Below are 24,894 nucleotides of genomic sequence, written 5' to 3' on the forward strand. Positions count from 1 at the left end.
GTTTGTATGCCTGGCTTACGCCATACTGCCAAGAGTTTGGGCACGAATATTACATTGTGAAAAAAAAGTATCCCATCCTCCGGGGCAGAGGATGGTGATGGCGTTGTAAGCTTCTTTCTATCTCCTGGGGGAGTGGAGAGGAGGTCAACCGGACCGCAGGAGCAGGATCCACATCACAGACTGGAGGACTTGAGCGCGGGTCCCCCAGGGACCAGACCCGACAGGTGGCCTCTGGGGAAGGACATCGTGCCCACAGCGCCCTGCTCAGCTTCAGGTGGTTAGGGAGACTGTGAGGGAGCCCTGGCCGCTCCAGGCAGGGATCAGGGCGCAGCCAAAAGTGCGCTCCAAGGGGCTCACTGGGCCCGGGGCGGGGAGCAGGCGAGGGGCGGAGCTCCGGGCCGGGTCGCGGCGGCTGCCAGAGGGTCTGCGGGGACCGGTATGCGGTGGCGGGACCCGAAGGCGAGCTCCGCGAGCTTCAGGTAGAAGTGCACCACTCCAGGATCGTGAACTTGACATCACCAGCAGGGCGGCCCCGGCATCCTGAGCACCGCGTCCATCCTCGCGGAGACCCACAGCCGAGGACCCGCAAGTGCCCTTGCGCGGAGGAGCCAGGACAAGGACGCCAGGTAGGACCGAGGGACGCGAAGAGGGCAGACCCCACGCACCCAAGTATCCGAGTGGGTTCTCTGGAGTCTGAGGACCTGTGCTCAGGGACGAAGGAGCCGCGCGCTGCAGCAGCTCAGACTTCGGAGCGCTGGGCGCTCGGGGCTTAGGGAACTGGACCACGCGCTGCCCATCCACCCCGCTGTTCCGGGATGCCGGGTAAAGGAAGGCCCGGGCGACCGGGAGGATAAATGGGAGTTCGCACTAAGAAGGCTGAGGGTTGTGTCTTGTGCCTTTGTTCCATTTCTCCCTATGACATGGTCAGAAAGAACTTTTCTTTCCGTGTGTCAACAAGAATATAGAGTAGCTTTCCTGGGAGTGCATGTGTACAGAAGGAAGGCTAACAGAGTGGTCCTGGCACGTCTGTGCCGAGTGCCTCTTTCAGGATTCCTGGTCTAAGCCACCAACTGCTTTGGGATGCCTGCCTGGTGTCAATCTCCAGGCCAGGTTACCAGCCTCCACATTCCTTGAGTGGGATGAGAATTATGGGGTTCTTCATTCTTATTATTTTGACATTGTAGTTTTATTGATGTGCATAAGGTTTTAAAATACTAAATAATATAAATGCATCCTAGAGATGCTGCCTGTATTAGCACCTATCTATTCCAGCCTCCCTTCTTTTCACCCATATGCACCCTCATTTTTTGTTTTTCTGTTTTGTTGTTGTTTGGTTTTTTGCTTTTGGTTTTTGTAGGGTTTTGTTTGGTTTGGGGGATGGGGTTTGGGGGTTTGTTTATTTATTTATTTATTTATTTATTTATTTATTTATTTATTTATTTGATGACACTCCGATTGGCATAACAGAAACTTTAAAAAAGTAAAACGATAGGGTCTCACTATGTAGCCCTGGCTGACCTGGAACTTGCTATGTAGACCAAGCTGGCCTCAAAATTCACAGAGACCTGCCTGCTTCTGCCTCCCAAGTCCTGGGATTTAAAGTATGAGCCATTTCCTTATTCTGTTTCTTTATCTAATTCCTTCCTGACTAGTGAAAGCACCAGAAGAAAATGATGTTGCCACCACTGCCACCTCCCTCATTCTCCAGTGCTCCTCCTTGGAACACCTGTGGGTTCCCCAGTGTCTTTTCCAGAGGCCGCGCTCAGAGTAGAGAGCCTGATCAGAAGATTATAATTCACTTGTCTTCATTCTTCAGTGATTAAAAGAAAGGCATATAGGGAAGAGTCCATGGCAAGGTCTGCATTCACTTGTTCTTTCCCTTAAACCAGACTTTCCCAGGGCAGAGTTCAGTACTGAGGGAAGTTAAGCATGTCCTGAAATGTTCTTGCCCAGAATTTAACACTGGGCTGACTCCTATATTTTAAAGCAGCATTGTGCCGCTCACCCTCCATTGCTCTTTCCACCTAGATTCTGGGTCCCCAGAGTGGCATGTCTGGGGTTCTCCCTCTAGGGTTGCATGTTTTAAACTGGCCCTGTGACTGGAGCTCGGGGGCAAGGCTTTCTGACAGGCAAGGGGAGGGGAAGATGCAAAAGAGGAAATTGAGGAGCCTGGGAAGCAGTCAGTGCAGACTCCTGGATCAGGCCCTGTCATTTAGGAACAGCCCCTGGGTGGTTTTGCTAGATCATACCTGTGGCCTACTTCCTGCCAACTATCTATACGATCAAATCTTTTCCAGGATCAACAAATGAAGCCATTTCTGTATGAGGTTAAAACAGAGTGGTTGAACTTATTGTTACTGAATTAAAGCTTCTTTAGAAGCTTCATAAACTGTTTAAAGTAACCTAAAAACTGTTCCAGCCATGTTTTCCTTTATTTTCCTCATTGTTTTTCCATGTGGCACCATCTTGAACTGAAGTCCACACGTCAGAAAGTTCAGGCCATTAGAAGTTGCTCTTTCTAAGAAACCAAGGATGCTCATTGTGACAGGAGAGGGAATGGTGAAGAAGACTGGGCTGGGTGCAAGTTCAAGAACGATAAGAAGTTGTGTGTGATTCTTAAACAGAGCAATGGGTACATAAGATGGGGAGAAAATCAGTTTTCATTTAAAACAGTTGTAGAATGACAAGCCACATGCCAGTTCCTGGGAACAAAACAATAAAACCAGGCAAGGACCCTGACCTCCTGGTGCTTACAGATGCTTGGGGAGGCAGCTCTTAGTAAAATAAGAATCAACTACATGACAGCAAACCAAAATAAACTCTCTATAGGAAATGCACAAAGCTCTTTGGGGGTATGCATCCATGGGCTTGAGAGATCAGGGAAGGCTTTTCTCAAGCAGATCTTCCTCAGCTGAGGTTCAGGGTGAGTGGAGATGCTGATCTGATCTTGAGATGAAGTCAAAAGGCATCATTTTGGAGTTATATTTGACCGCTGGTCACAAGAAGACTGACTGCCAGAGAACATTTGCCAGTCGACATGTACCCATGCACAGCTGGTATTACTGGCACTTGGGGAAAGAATGTTTTATTATCACAGGATGGATGTGTTGTCTTCAATTGGTCATAGTTTTCCATTGCTGTAATTCTTGGTTTTAAATTACGCATTCAGATTAACTTAATTCCTATTATTTTATATTATTGTGTACAACAAAATGTGTATTGCAGTTCAACTGTTAATCATTCATTTTCTGAGAAGGTAAATATGGAGATAAATCTGATACCAAATTTGACTTACGCAGTATAGATGTGTGTTATCACTGAAGAGCTTCCCAGGTGAAAATACCTGTTGCAAGTAGATTGTAACTGTCTTCCCTTTATCCCTAGCTACTGCTCTAATTGGAAGGCCATGTCCTGTTCTGTCCTGACCTGTCCTCCCCACCAACTATCCTGAGACTCCGTGACTCTGGCCTTACACACACAAATCACATACTCTGGCACTGAGCTGCATCCCCAACTCTTGTGGGGTTTTTGGCAAGGGAGACATTGAAAGTTTTAGTTACTGTAAATCTACATGTACCTCCTCAAAACCATATTCAGTTATTTAGTAAAGACAAATATATACTACCAGTTGGTGTAAGTGAATATAAACTCACAATGTAGTACATGGGATACTCCATGGAGCAATGTATTCATGTTCAAACAAATATTTTCATTCATTTAATAATATTTGCAGTAAATCTATGTGCACAGAGCCCTGCTAGACATTGTGGCTAAAATGGATTAGTAAGCCACAATCACAGCAGTTCAGGAGTCCATCCCTTCCTCTTAGGAGCAGGAGTCATATTGATCCACACTCAGGTAGTAAGTACTTTGTTTTCTATGATGAAAGCATCATTATTGTGTACAAGAGAAGAGAGTGGTCAATTCTACCAATTGAGGGAGGTCAGCAAAATGTTCATGGGAAAAGGAACAGGAGTTGAACCTTGGAAGATGAGATAGCCTACCAGTTAAACAAAAAACAGTGAGATTCGTGAGCAAAAAAAAGAAGAAAACAAAAGAAAAGCCCAAACACCAATCCCAACAAAAACCCAAGGTCTGCAAAGGCATGTCAACTTCTGGGACCTATAAGTGGCTCAAAGTGCTGAAGCATGGGGAGAAAGAGGGCCTCACTGGTTGATGAGGCAGGCAACAATGTGGTTAATGTGTGCACTGTGGGGTCATACAGACCCGGGTTTGAGTCATGGTTCTACTACTCTCTAGCTAAGACTCCTCAGTCATGTTATGGAACCCCAGGAAATAGTGGTAATGAGGGTGCTGCCACTCCCCAGGATTGCTACCACACTGAGAGATGTACAGTGCCTGACACTGGCCTCGATTTTCAGTACTGTTCCTAGGGTTTTCTCTAGAGAAGTGATTTAGCAAACACTTTTGTTTAGAGTGCAGTCATTCTGGCTACATGTGAATACTCAGTTTAAAAGGGCACATTTTATAGCATGCGGAGTGACCATTAAAGGTACTGAAACCATTCTATGATCACATCCTGAACTATGAGGGCTGTGCAGTGGCAATGGAGAAAAAGAGGTAAATGCTTCCTCAGTGTAGACTTCATGACTCCGTGACTTATTGCACACTCTGGTCTTCCATCCTTTGATTCTGTCATCCAACTCATCTTGCCATAGAAAAGGGGAAGATAGGCATCAGCCAGATCTGGGAATCAGGAATCTTGGCACTATTTATGTGCAGAGATCCTCTTAATTGGTTCAAAAAAACCCTGCCTTTCTAATTCAGAAGACTTGGCCAACTTCTACGTATAACATAGAATAGGATCAATTAGACTTCACCTATTGGTCACTGACATGAAGCACAGTTAACCCTCAGTCTTGCCTGATATAGCTCTTACACACTAACCTGATATTTTTCTCCCTTTTTTCTTAAGTGCCCCCATAATCCAGTAAGCAATGACTGGGTGTGGTCACACCTGTAATCCCAGCACTTGGGAAACTGAAACAAAAGGATTGTCACTTTTTGGAGGCCATCTCGGGCTACATAGTGAGTTCCAGGCTAACGTGGACTTCAGTATGAGACAATGTTCATAAATAAATAATGAAACTAGCTGATTAAAGGCATGCTGAGGGCCAACTGAGTGAGGAGGTCAAATAAAGATGAAGAAAACTAAAGTCAGCCTCTGCCATAGAGTCTAGTTTGGGCTGGAGGTGTGGCTCAGTGCTAGAGTACTTGCCTAGGATGCATGAGGCACTGGGTTCAATTCCCAGTACAGAGTCCTCCCCCTATCGTCCCCCAACTAATTTCTTCACCAGGTATAGTGGATCATGAATTGAAGGTCAACCTGAGCTACACGGTAATACCATCTCAGAAAGCCAAGTAAAAGTGAATAAATAAATGGATTGATTCTCCATGTCTGTGACATGAATCCATCTGAATCTGTTTGTACTGGTGGACATCCCTTCGGTATGTGTAAAGCTAAAGGCTGGATGTAGGGTTTTATAAATTTAAATATTTTTTTATTTTGGTGTGTGTGTGTGTGTGTGTGTGTGTGAGAGAGAGAGAGAGAGAGAGAGAGACACAGAGAGACAGAGAGAGACAGAGAGAGAGACAGAGAGAGAGACAGAGAGAGAGACAGAGACAGATAGTTCTGGCACATGTGCCACGCTGGCGCGGAGGTCAGAAGACAACTTTCAGGAGTCCAGTCTCACCTCCCACCCTGTTGAGTCAGGGTTTCTTTTGTTGCTGCTGCTCTGCTACTCCAGACTAGCTGGCTTTCTAGCTTCCCATGATTTCTCCTGCTTACACCTCCTGTCTCACCATAGGAATGCTGGGTTTACCGATGGGCCCCACCACAACATCCAGCCGTTTACTTATGTTCCAGGAGAGAACTCAGGTCATCAGGCCTGTGTGGCAAGCACTTTCACCTGCTGAGCCATCTTCCTGGCCCCGGATGTGGGACATTAATGTCCTATATATGGAAAGGGCTCAACATAATGTCTGTTGTATGGCTAAGTGTTTATCTGGCCCATACCATTCAGCTCACCTAGTCCCTGCGGACTTTCCATTCCCTGAAAAAGCAGGAAGAGTGAAGATTTCTTGGGTTGAATAACCTAAATTAATTTGCTTTTATGTGTTTCACATCCATAATTGATTTTTCCCCTGGGAACCAGGGTAGAAACCTGTTTTCCTCCAGTGCTTATCAGGGATGAGGGAAGCAAAGGTAATCTGATGCCTGCAGAGAGGAGACTAATTTTAGCTACTCTTCTGTCAACAAGTCCTTCACACACCAAGCAAAATCACTACCAAAGAGGAAAGCAAGTCATTTGACTTCTTCCCTCTGTGTTTTCTGTTGGTCCAGCCCATGACTAACATCCTTCCTGATAATGTTTCCACAGAAAGAAAAACACACAAATTCAAGGATACTGTTACGGCTCCCCGTTACTGGGAACTATTTGGTTTTCCTCCTCTTACTAGAAGTTAATGGTGGAAAGACTCTTCGTAGTCCTCATATTATCTTTCTAAAAAGTGTCACACGAGTCTTTAGTTTAGTTCATCTGTTCTGTATGTCACACGTGGAGTTGGTGCTGTCCTGAAAGAGGCTTTGTAGGAGAGGGTGGATAGGAAGAGAAGGGAGTGGGCACTGACTGCTTTGGGACAGTGGGAGTAGGGCCAAGGGAGCCTCCCCCCCAGTTCTGGAACATGATATCAGACTGCCCAGTCCACAAAATCATGAATTCTTTCCAATCAGGATCTGGCTCTACTCTGCCTATGCCCAAAACCATTGCCCCCAGGAGCCCCTTTGTGATGTTTGCTGGTGGGAAAAAAGCAGTGGCTAGGGGACCAGGTGGCCTCTTTACACTCCAAAAATGACAAATGTTCCAAAAATGTGTGTGGTTTATTCAGTCAGTTTTCACCCTCCTCTTTTAAGAGGCAGTGTGGTACAGAGTTCAAAGGACTAGGCTTGAAGTACACTGCTTGGGCTTGCATTCAAGTTCAACAGCTCAGTTACAGTTGTTTAACTTCTGTGCCCCTTTTTCCTTCCCTATAAACACAGTTTATTAATATGACCCAGGACACTGGTTGTTAAAAGACTTACAGGAGGGCTAGAGAGATGACTCAGTGGTTAAAAGCACTTACTGCTCTTCCAGAGGACCCAAGTTTGGCTCCTAGCACCCATTCAGCAGCAGCTCACAACCATCTATAATTCCAATTCCAGGGGATCCAATGCCCTCTTTTGGCCTCCATGGGCACTACATGTACATGGTACACTTCACATATTCAGGCAAAACACTCATATGCATAAAGTAAAAATAAATCTTTAAAAAAAAAATTTAAGAGCACATTGTTCAGATTCCAAAGCACAGAAAGAAAGTCTTGTTGAACACTGAAGCCCCAGGATCCAGCAAAGTATCCTGTGCCTTGGAAGAGCCACAGGAATCAATGAGAGAGCAAATGAATCAATGACTTGCAAAGGATTAGATCTCAATATGCAGACTTTTAGAGCAGCCAGTATTGAAAGAGCACCCTATTAACTCATTGGTCATCAGAACATCAGTGTTCCACGAGCCTGGACAGGAAAAGCATCATCATCTTCATTTTACAGAATAGGACACAGGGCCCTGATAGATAGAGTAGCTTACCAAAGCCTGACTGGCTGGTGCCATGCAGACCTAGTCCTCTGCTCTCCCCACACCCGGTTGCCTCTCCATCTTCCTTGGGTTTCATGGAACACTAAGGATGTTCACATTCAGAAATGAAGCTTCTGTGGGTCTATGAAGAAATAAACTGCTTACTGTAGATGTACTCAATCATGTTATAAATTCAAATTAAAACTTGAATATGGAAGTTTGAGAAGTTTCTACTTTTGGAGAAGAGAGCAGTAAATATTTTAGGAGAATGAAGAAGTTCTAACTATGAAAGTAACAGAATTTTTAAGGAAAATGCTGATAGATTTTATTACCTAAATATTTAAAGTACTTACTTTTTTTAGAAAGGAAAAGAACATAAAAGTTTGCAATAGGCCAAAAGGTTAAGAATTTCCGTGTGTAGCCAGGTGAGGTGGTGCACGCTTTTAATCCCAGCATTCGGGAGGCAGAGACAGGCAGATCTCTTTTGAGTTCAAGGCCAGCCTGGTCTACATAGCAAGTTCCAGGCCAGATGGGACTACAATGTGTAAAAAATTCATAAAATTTAGCACTCAGGAGGCAGAGGCAGGCAGATCTCTGTGAGATCAAGGGCAGCTACTGGGAGACCCTATCTAAAAAAAAAAAAAAAAAAAAAAAATCAGGTATGGAGAGATGGCTCAGCGGTTAAGAGCACTGGCTACTCACTGAGACGACCCAGGTTCGATTCCCAGCACCCACATGGTAGCGAACTCCATCGGTAACTCCAGTTCCAGAAGATTCAACACTCTCTTCTAACCTTCAAGGGCATTGCACATGGGTGCACTTACATACATCCATGATTTTGAAAGTGTAAGCAAAGGACATAATAGTTTTCAAATAAGGAAAAGTACATGGTGGTGAAACAAAAATATCTTAACTAGAGAGGGAGAAAAAATGAGGAAGTAATCAGAATGCATTGTACACATGTATGAAAATGTCAAATAACAAAATTAACTAATTTTTAACAGTCAAGTAAATAAGAATAAAATACTTTTGAAAAGTATATCTAATGTTAAATCTTATTCCAATAAAATACAATTTTGAAAGAGTAAAAAGAGTATTAATTTTACTTGGGTGAAAATAATAAACCTTTTTTTTTTATGTTTTTTAAACAGAATCTCCCTGTAGTCCCAGCTTGCCTGGAATTCAGTATGTAGACCAGGCTGACCTCAATCTGAGAAAGAGCCATCTGCTTCCCAGTGTGAGGATTAAAGGTATGTGCCACTACACCCAGCCATAATAAACAGTTTAAAAGGGAAATACCAGTTTATCAAGAAAACTAAGACATTAAAGATAATGCTAATCAGCTGGGCGTGGTGGTACAAGCCTGTAGTCCCAGCACTTGGGAGGCAGAGGCAGGTGGATCTCTGTGAGTTCAAGGCCAGCCTGGTCTACATAGTGAGTTCCAGGACAGCTGGGGCTACAAGGAGACCCTGCTTCAAAAAGACAAAAAAAAAAAAAGGCTAGGTCAGGTGGTGTCCACCTGCAGTATTAGCACCTAGGAGGCTTATCAAATGGGACAAAATGGTTAAACTCAGAACAGATTAGCTAGAAAAACAGTCTTCCTTAAAACTGTCCATAGCCTTTTATGTCACCCCCTCCAAACTTAGGGGCTATCAGGGAAAAGGGGACAGAAGGAATGTGTAAGCTGGAGGAAGGTGGAGGGAATCAGTGAGGAACACTTCGCATGATTGTTGCACTCTGGAACTCTCAGCAGCTGTGATTATCTGCACAAGATCTGCAGGAGATTTGGCCCACCAATGCTCACACCTGTCTTGGAGGAAGCAGAGACTCCTGAAGCCCCACTCCTTTTTAAGGATTTATACATAGTTAAAGGTTATTGGGAGAGGGAGGGACATTTTCTTCAGTAGTGTAGCCACTGGTATGTTACCCATGCTCCTGTAAACAAACTATCACCCATGCTCATGTAACCAACCCCAGTGAAACTCATTTAGTCACAAAATAATAATAATAATAATAGTAATAATAATAACAGTAATAGGAGGAAGAAGAAGAGGAGGAAGAAGAGGAGGAGGAGGAGGAAGTAGAAGGAAAGTGGTCAGGAGGAGGAGAAGAATCAGCAGGAGTGGGAGAGGGACAGAAGAGGAGAGTAGGGAATGAATATAATCAAAATACATTATGCACACGTAATGAAACCCATTTATTTATAATTAATAAATGTTAGTAGTTTTTTTAAAAAAACTATTCATGGCTTTTGACCAGGGACTAATATTTCTGGGACTCTATCATAGAGAAATTATCAGATATTTTGTTAAAAGCTTATGACCAAAGGTGCTCTTCACAGTGTGTATCTAAAATGAACCACTGAAGATAACCTGTGTGTCCAGCACTAAAGAACACATTATGGTAGGTGTGAATGAGCACAGGCTAGCAGCTAAAGCCATGCATTCTGGTGTAACCCCTGAGTTCAAATTCTACCTTGGATATGTATTTTCCTGTAACCATGGAAATCTCTCTCTGCCCCACTTTGCTCAAATATTGGGCATGCTAAGAATATCCATTACATGGGGTTATTCTGTAAGTTAAATGGATCAGCATAGGTCTACAACTTCAGAATCCTCTAAAACTTAAAAAACTCAATATGGTTGACTCACTATGACTACATTCAGCAGCTGTAATCAGCCTTGACTCTTCCATACTCTCACTTTCCATGAAGAATTTCTGAGGCTGTCTATAAATTACTAACCCTCTTAAACATGTGAGAAGATTAATTTTGAAATCACGCCTAAGTGAAGGGGAGCTGTATCTATTTTGAACTAATCTCTTGGTTCAGAAACTTTCTAAACATTGGAGGTTATCACTGACATGTAGATTGCTGAATCTATCCCAAGAAATTCTGATTTAGCCAGACTGGGGTGGAGTAAAAGTATAGCTCAACAACTCCTCTGAGAAGCTGGTGATGCTGGTCCCTCCCTGGACCACCCTTTTACAGCCCTGCTCTATCTACCCCATCTTCAACTCTTATCAGCATTAAAGTTGTCCCTTGGTTATTTCAACCCTCTCATTCCTGGAAATTTCAATTTTTTGATGTTATTTTCCTCTCTTCTAATTTCTATCCTGTGCTTTTATTTCTAAGACTGCCATTTACTGTATATTAGTAACTGTTACATTTTTCATGTTATTTTTTTTTCATCCCCTCAGTACCCTGAAGGGAAGTCATTAAACTGAGACTGGGATCCTGGGCCTTCCCACATGCAGGCAGTGGAAACCAGGCTTCCTGGCCTCAAAGCCTAAGGTCCTTCTCTTTTACTGTTCTGCCTCTTTCAGCTGGTGGTACTTTCTCCATGTATACAGTCTGCATGCTTTCCAAACTCTGCCTGGCTCTTTCCTTCCTACTGAGCTCACAGTCTGGAACCTCTTCTTCCTGAATCATCAGCCCAGAGACCAACTCAAGCCTTCTTCAGCAAGGAAGCTTTTTAAGCGACACCTGCTTTCTATCCACGCCAGCTGCACTGTTTCCTTCATAGCAATTTATCATATGTGTGTTTTTCATAATGAGGGACTCTGTCATCTTAATTGGATTTAGAGCTTCTTCATGGTGGGGCTCTTCTCCTGCATCTGCAGATTCCCCTTGGAGGAACCACGTCACCCCCAGCCCTCACGTCCTCCTCTTCTCCCTCTTCCTCCCTGCCCACCTTCCTGTCTTGGTACAGTCAAGCCACACAAAGAAGTCAAAATGTAGACCAGATATTGCTATTGTTTATCTCCTCTGCATCCAGCCATGTTTGGATTGTTGGTTTTTGCCTTCTTGTTCTACAGTGTTGTGAGAAGCAACTTTTCCATGTGACACTGCACCCAGCAGAGAGGTATCTGTCTGCAATGTCTTACAACATTTGATTCCTCTTAGGGTCTCTAGAACACCCTTCCTCCCTTCTCTGTATTCAAATTCCATTTTCATTATGGTGCTTCTCAGTTTCCCCTACATCTTTATTATCATTTACAGAACAATTCTCGCCTTCCCGTCCCTAACTTGTGCATCTGCGCAGCCTCTTCCCCCAGTGAGGCCTGGGAGCCAGCATGGCAGACTCATTCATTTAGGTTGTTTATTTTCTACCTTCCCACCCTCCCTGACCTCTTCTTTCTTTCTTTCTTTCCCCTACTCTCCACTCTCCCCACTTCCTTCCTTCTCTACCTCCCTCCGTGTTCAACCCACTAGAGCAGTGCCTAACTCATACATCTGAGGGCTTATAATATTCCTTTTACAGTTTTCCCAAAACTCATCATTATTTCCTTTTAATAGTCTACAAAGCAGTTGTGCCTTATAGCAATGGTGAGACTTATTACATCCCTTCACTTCCTCTCCACCTACTTAGTGCTGCTGGTGTGACTGTGCTATATTCATCACGAAGGCAGAAACTGGATGCTTATACTCCTACGTCACTTTAGATTTAATTTGTTCTGTTCAGAAGGCTGGTTTCAATCCACACTTATGAGCCATCTGTGTGGTGGTCTTGATGCTCTCCTTTGGTGTGTTATATGATCTTTGGTGGTGGATGACTACAAAGAAACAGCGTTTTCCAAACAGCACATGTGAACTCACAGCAATTGTGACAGCATGCAAAAGATCCACTCAAATTAAAGCCAAACTAAATCCCAGCATGGAGCAGGGAGGTGGGCATGAAATCCTAGCCCTAGCTGAGGAGCTATTGGCATTTGGTAGCTGCTGGGAGAGGGAGAGTCAGTCTTCTTTAAGGTGTGACCCCTGGTAGGTCAACCATACTCTAGGGCAGGCTCCACATTCAAGAGTATTTGGGCAATACAAATTGGACTCAATGGGGAGAAAAAAAAACATGAAGCTGGGTGGGTAGGGAGTTGGGATGGATCCGGAAGGAGTTGGGGGAGGGGTGAATATGATCAAAATACAGTACATGAAATTCTCAAATAATTAGTGAAAATACCTTTTAAAAATAAATAATGGGATTTTAGATTTTTTTTTCTAAAAGCAGATACAGTAAACAGATTTGAAGGGGTATGATAGGGCTAGAGAAATTTAGGTACAATGTACAAACCACCAATGTGAAGAGCTTGCGATTAGGAGTTAAAGTAAAGCTAATAATTTTTATTTTATTGCTATAACTTTTCATTAGCATTTAGTTTTTTTTTATTTCTTTTTAATTACTGATTTTAATAGGAAAATGCCTGCATGTTAGCACTTCTCCCAGTCTTATGGAGATACATTTGACAAACTGTGTAAGTAGAAGTTTCACAATGTGATGATTTAATAAACATATATATTGAGATCAATCAAGAAACACAGCCAAGTCAGTGAGCATACCATGATACCATAGTCATCATTTGTGGGGAAAACATTTAAGTGCCACTCTCATAACAAATTCAACTATGTAGCAGGGTCTGTCAGCTGTCTCACACTAGATCCTCAGAACTTAACCATCAGAGCAGGTAATCATTCAATTTAGCATGTTTGAGAACTCCATCTTGATCATGTCCTCTGTTGTTTTGTTGTTGTTGTTTGTCGTTTTTGTTTTGTTTTGGTTTGGTTTGGTTTGGTTTGGTTTTTTGAGACAGGGTTTCCCTGTAGCCCCAGCAGAACTGGAACTTACTATGTAGACCAGGCTGGCCTCCATTTCACAGAGATCTGCCTGCCTCTGCCTCTGCCTCTGCCTCAGAGAGCTGGGATTAAAGGTGTGCAGCATCATACCTGGCTTTCTCTGTTGGCATTTCATACTAACCATTGTTCTTTTTGCCACCTCCCTAGTGGGCAAGGCTTGGGAAATAATCATTTATGCTAAAAATATTTGCACAAAACTGAGCTCTTATCTGGCACTGTGTACCCTTGTGTGGCTCAGAAGGGAAATTCATAACTTTCTTGATCAAAATTATTTTCCTGAGCTAAACTTTCCAATTCCCTCTTGACCTGATTTACTGGACCCTAGCAGCCCTTACCTTTTCCTTTGGAGTATTAGCTATTTTTCTTTATCCTCACACTGAAGGAAATCCCCATTACAGTTCTTAAGTCAGACATAGTGGTATATACATGTAATCCCAGCAATCCGGAGGCTGAGACAGAGGATCTTGAGTTTGAGGGCTGCCTGATCTACTTAATGAACCCCAGGGTAGTCTTAGATACAAATCTAGGCACTGTAACAACAAACAAACAAAACCAAACAGAAAGACAAAAAACTAAATCAAGAAAAAATTGTAGCTTTTTGCCCATTGTTATTTACCAGAGTTCCCATTTTACGTGAATTCTAGCTTCTTGGTGTCTTTAATGATTTTTTTTGTTTTCTTAATGAAGGCTTGCATTAGTCTTGCCCCTTTGCCCTTACCTACCTTGATTTCCTGCCCACCTCAACCTCCCAACCACCATATATCTTTGACTCATCTCCTTCTCTGCCCATTTCATCACCTTTCTTCCTCAGCTCTGGGAAGGTCTTTGAAAACCACCCCTCCTCTCCATTCTTCCTTCAGTTTTGCTTTCCTCTCTTTCTTCATTTCCATCATGACTTCCTTCATTGACCCCTTTCCTTCTCCATTTCTAATCTAGAAAGCTCTCCCTCTCCCCTCTGCCTCTATTTGTCTTCCTTGGTGGCTGCTGGCTGCTTCCATCAGTAACCCTTTACCCAGCCACTTGTGCCTTTGATTTCTACTTCCCTAAAGTGTTTTCTTTAGATATTTTTTAAAACAAATCTTACAACTCAGACTCATGAAAGCGGCATGAAGCGTTTGAGTCCAGCCTTGTTCAGAGGGCCCTCAGTAGGAGGAGGAAGAGTTTAACCTGCAAAGACGAAATACTGTCATGAATCATAGATTATCAGCAAAGCAAAGCATTGGTTTGAAAAAATACGACTTTTTAATGAACAGCAAATTATCCCTGACACCCTCCACCCCCATCTAATGAGTTCATGACACAGTTTTTCCAACTCTCAGAATGAATCTTAATGTTAGAGAACTATTTGAAGCCAAAATGGTGGTACCTACCTGTAACCCCAGCACTTGAGAGATTGAGGCAGCAGGATCATGAGTTTGAGGTCAGCCTGAGATAAATAATGAGACTCAAAAAACAACAGTATTTGAAAGTAGGCTAATTGAATTGTTGTTTATAATGGTAAAAAACAAACAAACAAACAAAATATTGTTTTAAATGCCCAAAAGTAAATGACTGGCTAGGCAAATTTTGATTCCTACCTACTGTGAACCACTGTGAAATCATTAAATATGATTATTATTCATTTGTGATATAAACACATATTGCGGAATGAAAAATCAGATTGTAGGCCAGAATGCATAGTATGAGCCAAGCTCTGTAAACGTTATGTGTAAGTAAGCATAGTCATCAAATGAGATCCCATTATGCTACAACTTATGTTGCTGTGATGCATACTAATTCATATACATTTGGCAAATGAGGAAATTTCTCAATATACCCTCCAGCCATGTGGTTTATTAAATATGTTTCTGAGCCACCACAGAACTGCAGCTAGTTCAGAGTTCACTAGCACAGCTGAGTGCGGTAAGCTGGCCATTTCAGAAGGGAAGCCCACCTCTGCAGCTTCTCACAGTGGCTCACTTTGCAAATAGACAGATACTATTTAAAATAGTAGCGGAGGGGGCTGGAGAGATAGTTCGGGGTTAACAGCACTGATCGCTCTTGCAGAGGATTCGGGCTCAAATCCCAGTACCCACATGACAGCTAGCAACCATCTGAAACTCCAGTTCCAGGGGAATCCAGCACCTTCTTCTGACCTCCATGGGCACTGCATGACATGGGTACACTTACACACATGCAGGGAATATACTCATACACTAAAATTAAAGTAATAAATAAAATATTTAAAATAGTAGCAGAAAGTAACTTTCTCAGGAACATAATGAGTAAAAAATGTGCAAGTTTTTATGGAGGAAAAACTCAGAGGTGGTGGAAAGATATCAAAGGAAGTCAAAATAAATGGAGAGCTCACCTGGGTTCATGAACCCTGAGACTCAACATTGTTAGCATACCAGTTCTCCCCTAATTCCGCTATGATTCACTTCATTTCTAATGAGAAATCTTAACGTGCTCATAACTTAACTACTTGATTCTTAAAAGTTACATGGGCCACGAAGGGCTGAGAATAGTCAATGTTACTAGAGAAAAGCCTTCCCCTCCCTGCTGCCAAGACTTTGCTAGAATAATTGAGATAGTTACTAATGGCAGGGAAGACAAACAGCACAGAGACAGGCTCCGACATGCGTGGAATCTGACACTTGACAGATGGCACAGAGCACTGGAGGGAGGAAGGGGAAGCTATTCAGTAAACCATTGAGACAACGCGTTATCTGTGTGGCAAAAATGAACTTGGACCTGCGCTCAGGTCATACCCAAACACCGACTGTACCTGGCTCAAATGCGTATATGTGAAACAATTTGAAGAAAATAAAAAATGTCATTACAATTTCAGGTATACTATACTTTTAAAATAAGAAACTGTAACAGAATCAGTAATAAATGCAACCACAACACATTAAGAACTGCTGTTCACGCAACTGCTTTTCATTATAAAGTGAAAACAGCCTCAAACTGGAGGAGGAGAATTGCCGCAAAGGAACAGAAGAAGATACGCTCCCAAAACAGACAGCATTCCTGTTGGAAGACAAATAGAAAAGAAAGGGGCCTGGACATCAGCATTTTATAGAGAAAAATATGAAGAAAAAAAAAGCAGCACATGCTCTTAGGCAATCAAATTAGAGCCACACATTCTGGCAGCAGTTCAACAGTCGGGCAGGACGGCCTTATTAAATACAATGCTGCTACTGGTGATTAATAGGAATTCAAATGACTTTTGCATACTATATTCCTGAAAACTTTACTGAATTCTCTTATTAATTCCACTTATATGATTCTAAAACTGTAATGTTGCCTATAATAGCAATCATTTTGTTTTTTTCTATACCATGCACTTTTGTGATTATTTGGGTTATGTTACCAAACTGACTAAAGTCTCAGGAAATGTTAAAGAGTTGTGAGGATAGTGTTGCATGCTGATCTTTTCCTGATTTAAGTGGAAGGCTTTTAATACTGCTGGGCTATAGCTATTCCAGATCTCTCTCTCTCTCTCTCTCTCTCTCTCTCTCTCTCTCTCTCTCTCTTTCTCTTGTTTTCTATTAAGGTGTTTTGTTAAGTTCCCAGCTTGCAAAGGTCCCACCATGAGTGGATATAAATTTTGTCAAATAACTTTCTCCCCTGGAGCCGGTATCCAGGACAACTGAACTGTCTGAAACCTGTGAAATATTCTTCCTGCTTCTCTGAGACTCACACATTTGGGAGTAAGAGGGAGACTGGAGTTAGCCAGGAGAGGGAAGAAGTTATACTTGAGTTCTAAGTGCCTTAGGCTAACAGTGGGAAGGGCCTCTCTACAGTGTATGTAGGCTTCTCTCAGCTTGACTTTGTGGTTTGGGGGCCAGTTGATATTCTTAGAAGATACTTTTTCCTCAGAAACCACAAGGGCAGGACTTGGATAGTTCAGAGTACCCTAGTAAAAACCACCTCCTCATGCAATGCTTCAAGTAGCTATCAGAATCAAGCGTTGTCAGCCCTTGCCCCAAAGTTTGAGTCAGAAAGTCTGAAAAATGTTCATTTCTAAGAACTTCCAGATGATATCAGCGCTCTGGTTCTTGATGTCACCTTTTGAAAAACACTGACCTGCTGTCATCTCCTCAGAGCATCCCCCATAGTTGACAGTTTGGAGTCAAGGAAACAAAATGGTTCCAATGACTAGGAAAGAAGGAGAAGGATTTCGCAGAGTGACCATGATAACTATTCCCACAGGGTGACAGGACAGATATGCCCATCTCCTAACCTAAGAGAGAAAAAAGAGGGAGCCAGGAAAACTCAGGAGATGGGGGGAAGGTAGGACAATAAAGGAAGTCTAAAGGAGACAAGAGACAAGCCAAGGCATCCCACCATGAGCTCCAAGAGAAGGATGACCGGGGAACCTATGTGTTCCCCGGCAGGGGAAGGATGTGACAGTCCTTGAAGGCACAGTTCCTGTGAGGATTTGTCCCACACAGAGATGGTCCCATGTCAAGAAAGACACTAAGTGCTGAGCATGCCATAAACCCAAGCCACAGAAAGTAAGATACTTAACTTCCTCATGAAGCAGATTAGAGTAGAAAAGGGAGGTACTGTGAGCAGAAAACATTTAAAGTCACTTCATTCACTCCAGGAGCCACAGTGCTTGCCAAAAATACTTTGGTGTGGGCTCAGAGCCAGCAAGTTGGCAGCGGTGGGATAGGGAGAGACACACAGGGGAGGAAAAGTGGGAGTCATTGCCCCAGTGACTGGAAACCCATATTCCATGCTCCTGGGAGAGCCGAAGCCTAACTCTGCACATGGAACTGGAGTCTTCTGACCAGCAGCTGAGTGATTAAATAACAATGGAAATAGGAGGGCTATGCATTCTTTAGTCTTCTACCCTACCCACTGTATGTCACTCTCTAACAAGGGCTGCCTGCTCTCTAGGACTTCTTCTCTGAAAGCTGCCTCCAGCTTCGGTAGCTGGCACACATGTCATAGCTGGAAGGAACCATCCAGGTGACCCACAAAGGTCCAGCTGAGCCCCTACACCAGGAGTGGCTTACCAAAGTAATAACATTCATTTACTTTCCTTTACATGTTTGTCATTAGGACTGATTGAATTTGTGAGTTTATATTAAGAAATGTTTAAATCTGCATGTTTATACTTGGTATGCTTGCCTTGGATTTAGGTAGGTTCTTGCCTCTGGGTAGATTCAAGCAATGGGAATGACATCTGTGGGAGGACCTTTCATCCCATATTTGGTAAACAATTGTTAAGCCAGTTGCTTCATGGCTCTGTGATGCATTGATTTTTGTGAGGTTAGATGTAAAAGCACTTTAAGTTCCAAACTCCAGACTGTTCTTGGAATTACAGATTATTTTTTCTTTTGGACAGGCAGGCACATCCACACTTACCAGGGCCAGATGCCTCCTGTCTCCGTCACACTTTATCATTCATTCTCTTTATGAACATTTTTACACCCTCACGTATATTTCCACTATTGCATGTTCCTAATTATTGTCCTAGGAATTTATTTTCTCATGCTATATTGGAACCTAGTGCATTCTTGGACAATTTTGATGGTTAAAAAATTTCTTCTTCACATCACACCAAAATCTGTCCCCTTTGAAATTTCTGCCTTTTATTGCTGCTGCTAGGTTATTTTTTAAGATTTACTTTTTCATGGGGCTGGAGGGAAGGCTCATCAGTTAAAAGCACTGGCTCTTTTTGCAGAGAACCCAGGCACCCACATGGCAGCTAACAACCATCCATAACTCCAGTACCAGGGGAATCTAACACCCTCTTCTGACCTCCTATGTCACTGAATGACCCGGCTGCACTTACATACATGCAGGCAATACACATATAAAAAAATGAATAAAATATTTTTTGAAAAGATTTTTTTTTCATTTTTTAGAGTACTCGTATGAGGGAGGTCTGTGTGTGCAAGTACCCATCGAGTTTGGAAGAGGGCATCAGATCCCTTGGAGCTGGAGTTACAGGCAGTTGTGAGCTGTCTGATGCGGGTGCTCAGAACCTAACTCGGGTCCTCTACAAGAGCAATAAGCACTCTTAACTGATGAGCCATGTATTCAGCCCTGCTTTTGCTGTTCTTGAGACAGGGTCCCACCATGTAGACCTATGTATCCCAAGCTGTCCTCAAATTCTCAATCCTCCTGCCTCTACCTCCTTTGTAACTGTGATTCCAGGCATGTGCCACCACACCTAGCTTCTGTTTAGTGATGTCATTCATACCCATCTAGAAAAAAATTCAAACCTCTTTCAGCATCCTAAAGACCCCAGGTGTACGACAACTACAGTTCTTTTCTCCAAGAAAATTCTTAGGTTTGATTCCTCATTCTAACTTCATCTCCAAATTTTCGTTATCCTGTCTGCCTTTTCCAAGTACAGGCCACCATGACTGGAACCCTCTCTTAGGTGAAGATATTTAGCCCATATGAAATCTGGGCCAAGTCTGAACATGTTGTGGGCTTTGGTCGTCTTGGACTTTTTTAAAAATGTGTATGAGTGTTTCGCCTGCATGTATGTAAGTGCCCCCATGTCATGCAATGACATGGGAGGTCAGAAGAGGGTGTCAGATTCCCCTGGAACTGGAGCTAGGACAGTTGTTAGCCACCACGTGCGTGCTGGGACTCAAACCTAGGTCCTCTGCAAGAGCAGCCAGTGCTCTTAACTGATGCGCCATCTCTCCAACCTCTTCCTGGGATTTTTTTGAACAAACCATTTCTTCAGTGACTGACCCAGTGCTTCTTCATATATTGCTACAAGCAATCCAGACCCTGCTATGTTTTTCCCTATTATTTGAGCACAGTTGACTAGCAGATATCAAAAATACCTATCTGGGGGTTGGACAGATGACTCAGGAGTTAAGAACAGTGGCTGTTCTTGCAGAAGACCCAGATTCAAATCTTGGTTCTAACAACCATCTGTAACTCCTGTTCCAGGGGATCTGATACCCTCTTCTGTCCTCCACAGGCATTGCATGATATGGGTACACTTATATACATGCAGGCAATACATACACATAAAATAAAAATATAAATAAAATATTTTTAAAATATATCTATCTGAAATGCTGTATCAACACTCATTTTTTATCAGCCCTTCCTATGAAGAGAAATCAAGGATAATCTGGGATGGCTGGCTCAGACTCAGGTTGGCTCTAGCCTAGGCTTCTAAGAGGTACAGCCCTCCTTGCTTCTTCCTGTGGCCATTTCTCCTGACCAGGATCTGCCTGTTGCTGTAGCTCCCATCAGAGTTTGTCTACCCCATTAGCTCCTTAACACTTACCTCTGAGTCATGGTTTCTTCTTGGAAACTCCAAGGTAACTTTGGAAATAGCCGGAGTTTTTGTGATTGTTGCTCATTAGTTCCCTGTTCCTTCATTCTTGTGACCTCTGTGCCAGATTCCATCACTTTGTCCTTTTAGGTTTGATTCTATTTTGATTCTGTTTCCCATATCCATTTAATGGGGATTTTCATTGAAGCCTTTGGTTTGTGATGGCTTCTAAGAACAGCAATAATGAAAAGCTTTCAGAACTCCTTTAGAAATGCATCTCAATGATCGATTCTCTGCTTCTCCACCTTTTGGCTAAGATCAAGTGAAATGTACCTCAATGGCTTTATGGTATCTCCAGGAGGTGGGGGATATGGATTAGCAATTGCCAAGTTGGAAGGGAAGCCAGCCCTCCTAGCCACCCACCCAAAACTATTCTAATTCGAAACTCTGAGCAGCATCTCACTTATGTGGCTCAGAGCTCAGACAAGGGGATAAAGACACCTCTTATAGTTTCAAATGTTTACAAAACTCAGGGAGCTGGTGGAGTTGGTGGGTGAGTAGGTCAGGCAGTTCATGGAGATCATGTTATAATACCACAGGGTGAACACACCTGAGTCACCACTCTGACCCCAGGAAAGGTGCCACTGCAGATAGATTTTGTTATCTGTCCCCTTTGTACGGGGTCTATTGAGAAATGCTTATAGTAACGAGAGTTTAGCCACATAAAACCCTGCACTGCTGCAAAAGAGTCCCAGGAACGAAAGTGCCCAAGAGAAGTTCATGTCCTCTAACTGGACATGTGGCAAATTCCTGTTTGAAAGCTCACATTGAACAATATTTTTCCTCATTGACTGGACTAAAGGTCACACAACAAAGCCCATGATAGATAACTTGCTTTCTTTAGTCATTTATTAACCGTGGAGGTGTGGAATGCATCACTGAGAGACTAGCTCAAGTCACACCCTTGAAAGACATAAACTAGATTTTTCTGGACTGGTAAGGAGGAGGATGGGAGAGAAGTACAAGTTAAGCCTTGCTTTTACTATTTCTAGTTTTGCTAGTCATTTTTTACTAATTTTTTGGTAAGCATACAAAATAATGGGTTTCTCTGACATTTTTGCTTTATTCATATTTACCCCCATCACCCTCTCAAATAATCCTCTTCCTGCTGGACCATCGTTCCTCCCCTCAAATAGTCTACCATCTGATTCCAGTTTGCAGGCATATCCAACCGTAGCCCAGGAGTTTATACATCTGATCATAGCTATGAATGTGGCCCAATGCAAAATCATAAACTGTCTTAATGCATTATTATGAGGGATTTTTTTAAGATTTAAAAATGTATTATTTCACAATTTCATACATACATGCAATGTACTTTGATCATAGCTCCCTCAATTAACTCTTATTCCCCTCCCTCTCCTGCCAAACCCATCTTCTTCCCAGCAAATCTCCCTCCTACGTTCATATCTTGTTCATGTGTGTGTATATGTGAGTGTATGTACGCACCACTGCATTTCATTACGGTTGCTTGTATGTGTGTAACTTGATTGCATGGTTCTTGAACATGGACTTAGTACATGACAGCATCATGTCACAATGTCAAAAGACTGGACTTAGTGATTGTAAAGTCTATTTTGGCTCATGATTTTGGTGGCTCCCATCCATGATTGATTGGCTCTGTCATTTTAGGTCCATTGAGAGGCAGCACATCATGGCAGGAGCATATGACAAATCAAACTATGCACTTCACAGCCAGGAAGCAATGGAGAGGAAGAAAGGACCAGGACACAGATATGCCTCCAGTGACCTAGACTCCCCAGGCCACACTCTTAAAGGTTCTGCCGTTTCCCAATAGCGCCACAGTAGGGACCAAGACTCTTACCCATGGGCCTTTTGGGAGACACTCACGATCTGAACTGGAGCAGCTAAAGAGGCTTTGTATACATGTTTGAGGAATCTGGGCCTTTCTATGCATATACCCCTCTGACTTCAGGAGTGGGCCACCAGCTTGCCTGGGTCCCTGGGTCATGAGTGAAGTGAGAAACAACCTGCTGCTTTGTCTGAAGCTGACACAACAAATGAATGCAATCTCTATGAAGTGAAATGCCTTGAAAATTTTTTCACTTATCCACTATGCATGCATCATCAGGGAGCTGAGGGAAGAAAAATAGAAGAGAAAATGACAGCCATGTATGTCATTGAAATAAGAATTAGCTTCTTTTAATATTCTGGCGTATTCTGTTTCAACGTCTGTCCTAGTTTGTTTCTCCATTGCTGTGACAAAACACTCTGACCAATACCAATTTAGGGAGGAAAGGGTTTATTTGGCTTACATATCAGGGAGCCCAAGGTAGGAACTCAAGGCAGGAACCTAGAGGCAGGAGCTAGAGTACAGGCTATGGAGGAATGCTGCTTACTGGCTTGCTCCCCTGGCCCCTGCTCAACCTGCTTTCTTATGCAACACAGGCCCACCTTCCCGGGGTGGCACCACCCACAGTGGTCTGGGCCCTCCCACATCACTCAACAATCAAGAAGATGTCACATGGACATGGCCACAGGCCAGTCTAATGAAGGCAATCTCCTATTCGAGACTTCCTCAACCCAGGTATGTCAAGTTGACACTAAAGCTATCCAGCACAGTGTCTTTCTTTGAGAAATCTTTCTATTGTTTCTCATTAAAATGATACATAAGGAATGAAGCATAGAGATTTCCCACAGCAAACAAAGGAGCAAAAAATAAGACTTTTTAGAAGCAGTTAAAGGTCCTTCATTAATATTTGCTGAACATTATTTTACATATCCCACTCTTCTGGAATCATTACTTTTGGGAAAGTTTCCACCTTTGGAAGAAGATTTGATTTTTCAAAAGAAGTCAGAGTTGCCAGGAGACATTTAAGTCTGGTGCATACATAATGATCAAGCTGAGCAACAAGAGTTTAGTGCCAAGTCAGGTTTAATTGGTTTTCTTGGACAGCTCAGAAATTGTCATGAGGGGACCTGTGTTGGAAGTGACCAATGAACACCACCCTCAGAGAGACCCTCTGTGAAGGACACGTGTTGGGTATTAGAAGCCTTGGGGACCATAACCTCTGGAACCAAGCCAGGGCTATATCTCTTGAGGGCTGTGGGGCTCCATCAGATCTCTCTTCTCTCAGAGCCTCTGTTTGCTCATCGTTAATGGGATGTTCATAATGTTCACTTTTCATAAGCTGTTGTAAGAATCAAATTAGGTCAGGGACTTGAAAGCACTTTTGCAAACCGCCAAGCTCTATACAAATGTTAGGCTCTATTATTTAGGTATATTTGTCAAATTAATCTTGTTTCTTGATGGGCACACTGTCCACAGACATAGTCAGTCCATGATAGCCCCATCATCGAAGCCTCACTGGGTGGGGCTGTTCTCTCCCTTTCTGTTCTGCTTAGGCTGCCTTACCCTTGACCTGATCATCAGTTCACCTGTTTTGTCCCCAGCACAAAGTGTGAGCAAGAGGTGTGAGAACAAGCAGGTGAGCAGAGTTTGAGTCATCACCACCATCACTCTGGCTTCATGCAGCCCAAGAGGGGAATGCTTTTAGTCTTGAGTATCTACTTTGCAATTTTAGAAGGATTTGGTCAGTTTCCTAGTTGCCTGAAAGTTCTTTGAGAATTAGAAACTCATCACAACACCTGTCATGATGGTGCATGCCAATACCAGCACTTAGGAGGCAGCAACAGAAACCTTGAAAGTTCTAGGTCAGCCTAAGCTATATAGCAAGACCCTGTCTTTAAATTTTTTTTCTTGCCAGGCATAGTGGTGCATGCCTTTAACCCTAGCACTTGGGAGGCAGAGGCAGGCAGATCTCTGTGAGTTCAAGGCCAGCCTGGTCCACACAATGTCAGGCTAGGTAGAGCTACACATTGAGACTCTGTCTCAAAAAAAAAATTTTTTTTAGGCTGGCAATGTGGCTTAGTGAGTAAAGGCACTTGTCACCAATTCTGACAACCCAAGTTTGAGCCCCAGAACCTACATGGTGGACAGAAGGAACCAACTTCCACAAGTTGTCCTCTGACCTCCACATGCATGACACACTCACATATATACACACACAAATAGATAAACAAATGTAATTAAAAAATTTTAAATAAATAAAAACATTTTCAATTAAAAAAATTTTTTTGTCTTTTGAGACAGGGTCTCTCTGTAGCCCCAGCTGGCCTGGAACTCACTATGTATACCAGGCTAGTCTCAAAGTCTCAGAGATCCACCTGCCTCTGACTCCCAAGTGCTGAGATCAAAGATATGTGCCACCATGCCTGGCTTTCAATTAAAAATATATTTTTTTGGTCTTTTTGAGACAGGGTCTCCCTGTACCCCCAGATGTCCTGGAACTCACTATGTAAACCAG

At 43.0% G+C, this 24,894-nt stretch overlaps 1 protein-coding gene across 1 annotated transcript in view; it reads left to right on the forward strand.

Moving 5' to 3' along the window:
* The first annotated feature begins 477 nt into the window (after positions 1–477).
* Casr (calcium sensing receptor) overlaps positions 478–24,894 on the forward strand; it is an 86,501-nt gene continuing 62,084 nt past the window's right edge. Inside the window, exon 1 of the mRNA XM_008842932.2 lies at positions 478–626. The gene's annotated coding sequence lies outside the window, so the exon portion shown is untranslated. The remainder of the gene's footprint in view (positions 627–24,894) is intronic.

Source organism: Nannospalax galili, unplaced genomic scaffold (assembly GCF_000622305.1).
Source record: "Nannospalax galili isolate Female #2095 unplaced genomic scaffold, S.galili_v1.0 scaffold18, whole genome shotgun sequence".
NCBI classification, from domain to species: Eukaryota; Metazoa; Chordata; class Mammalia; order Rodentia; family Spalacidae; genus Nannospalax; species Nannospalax galili.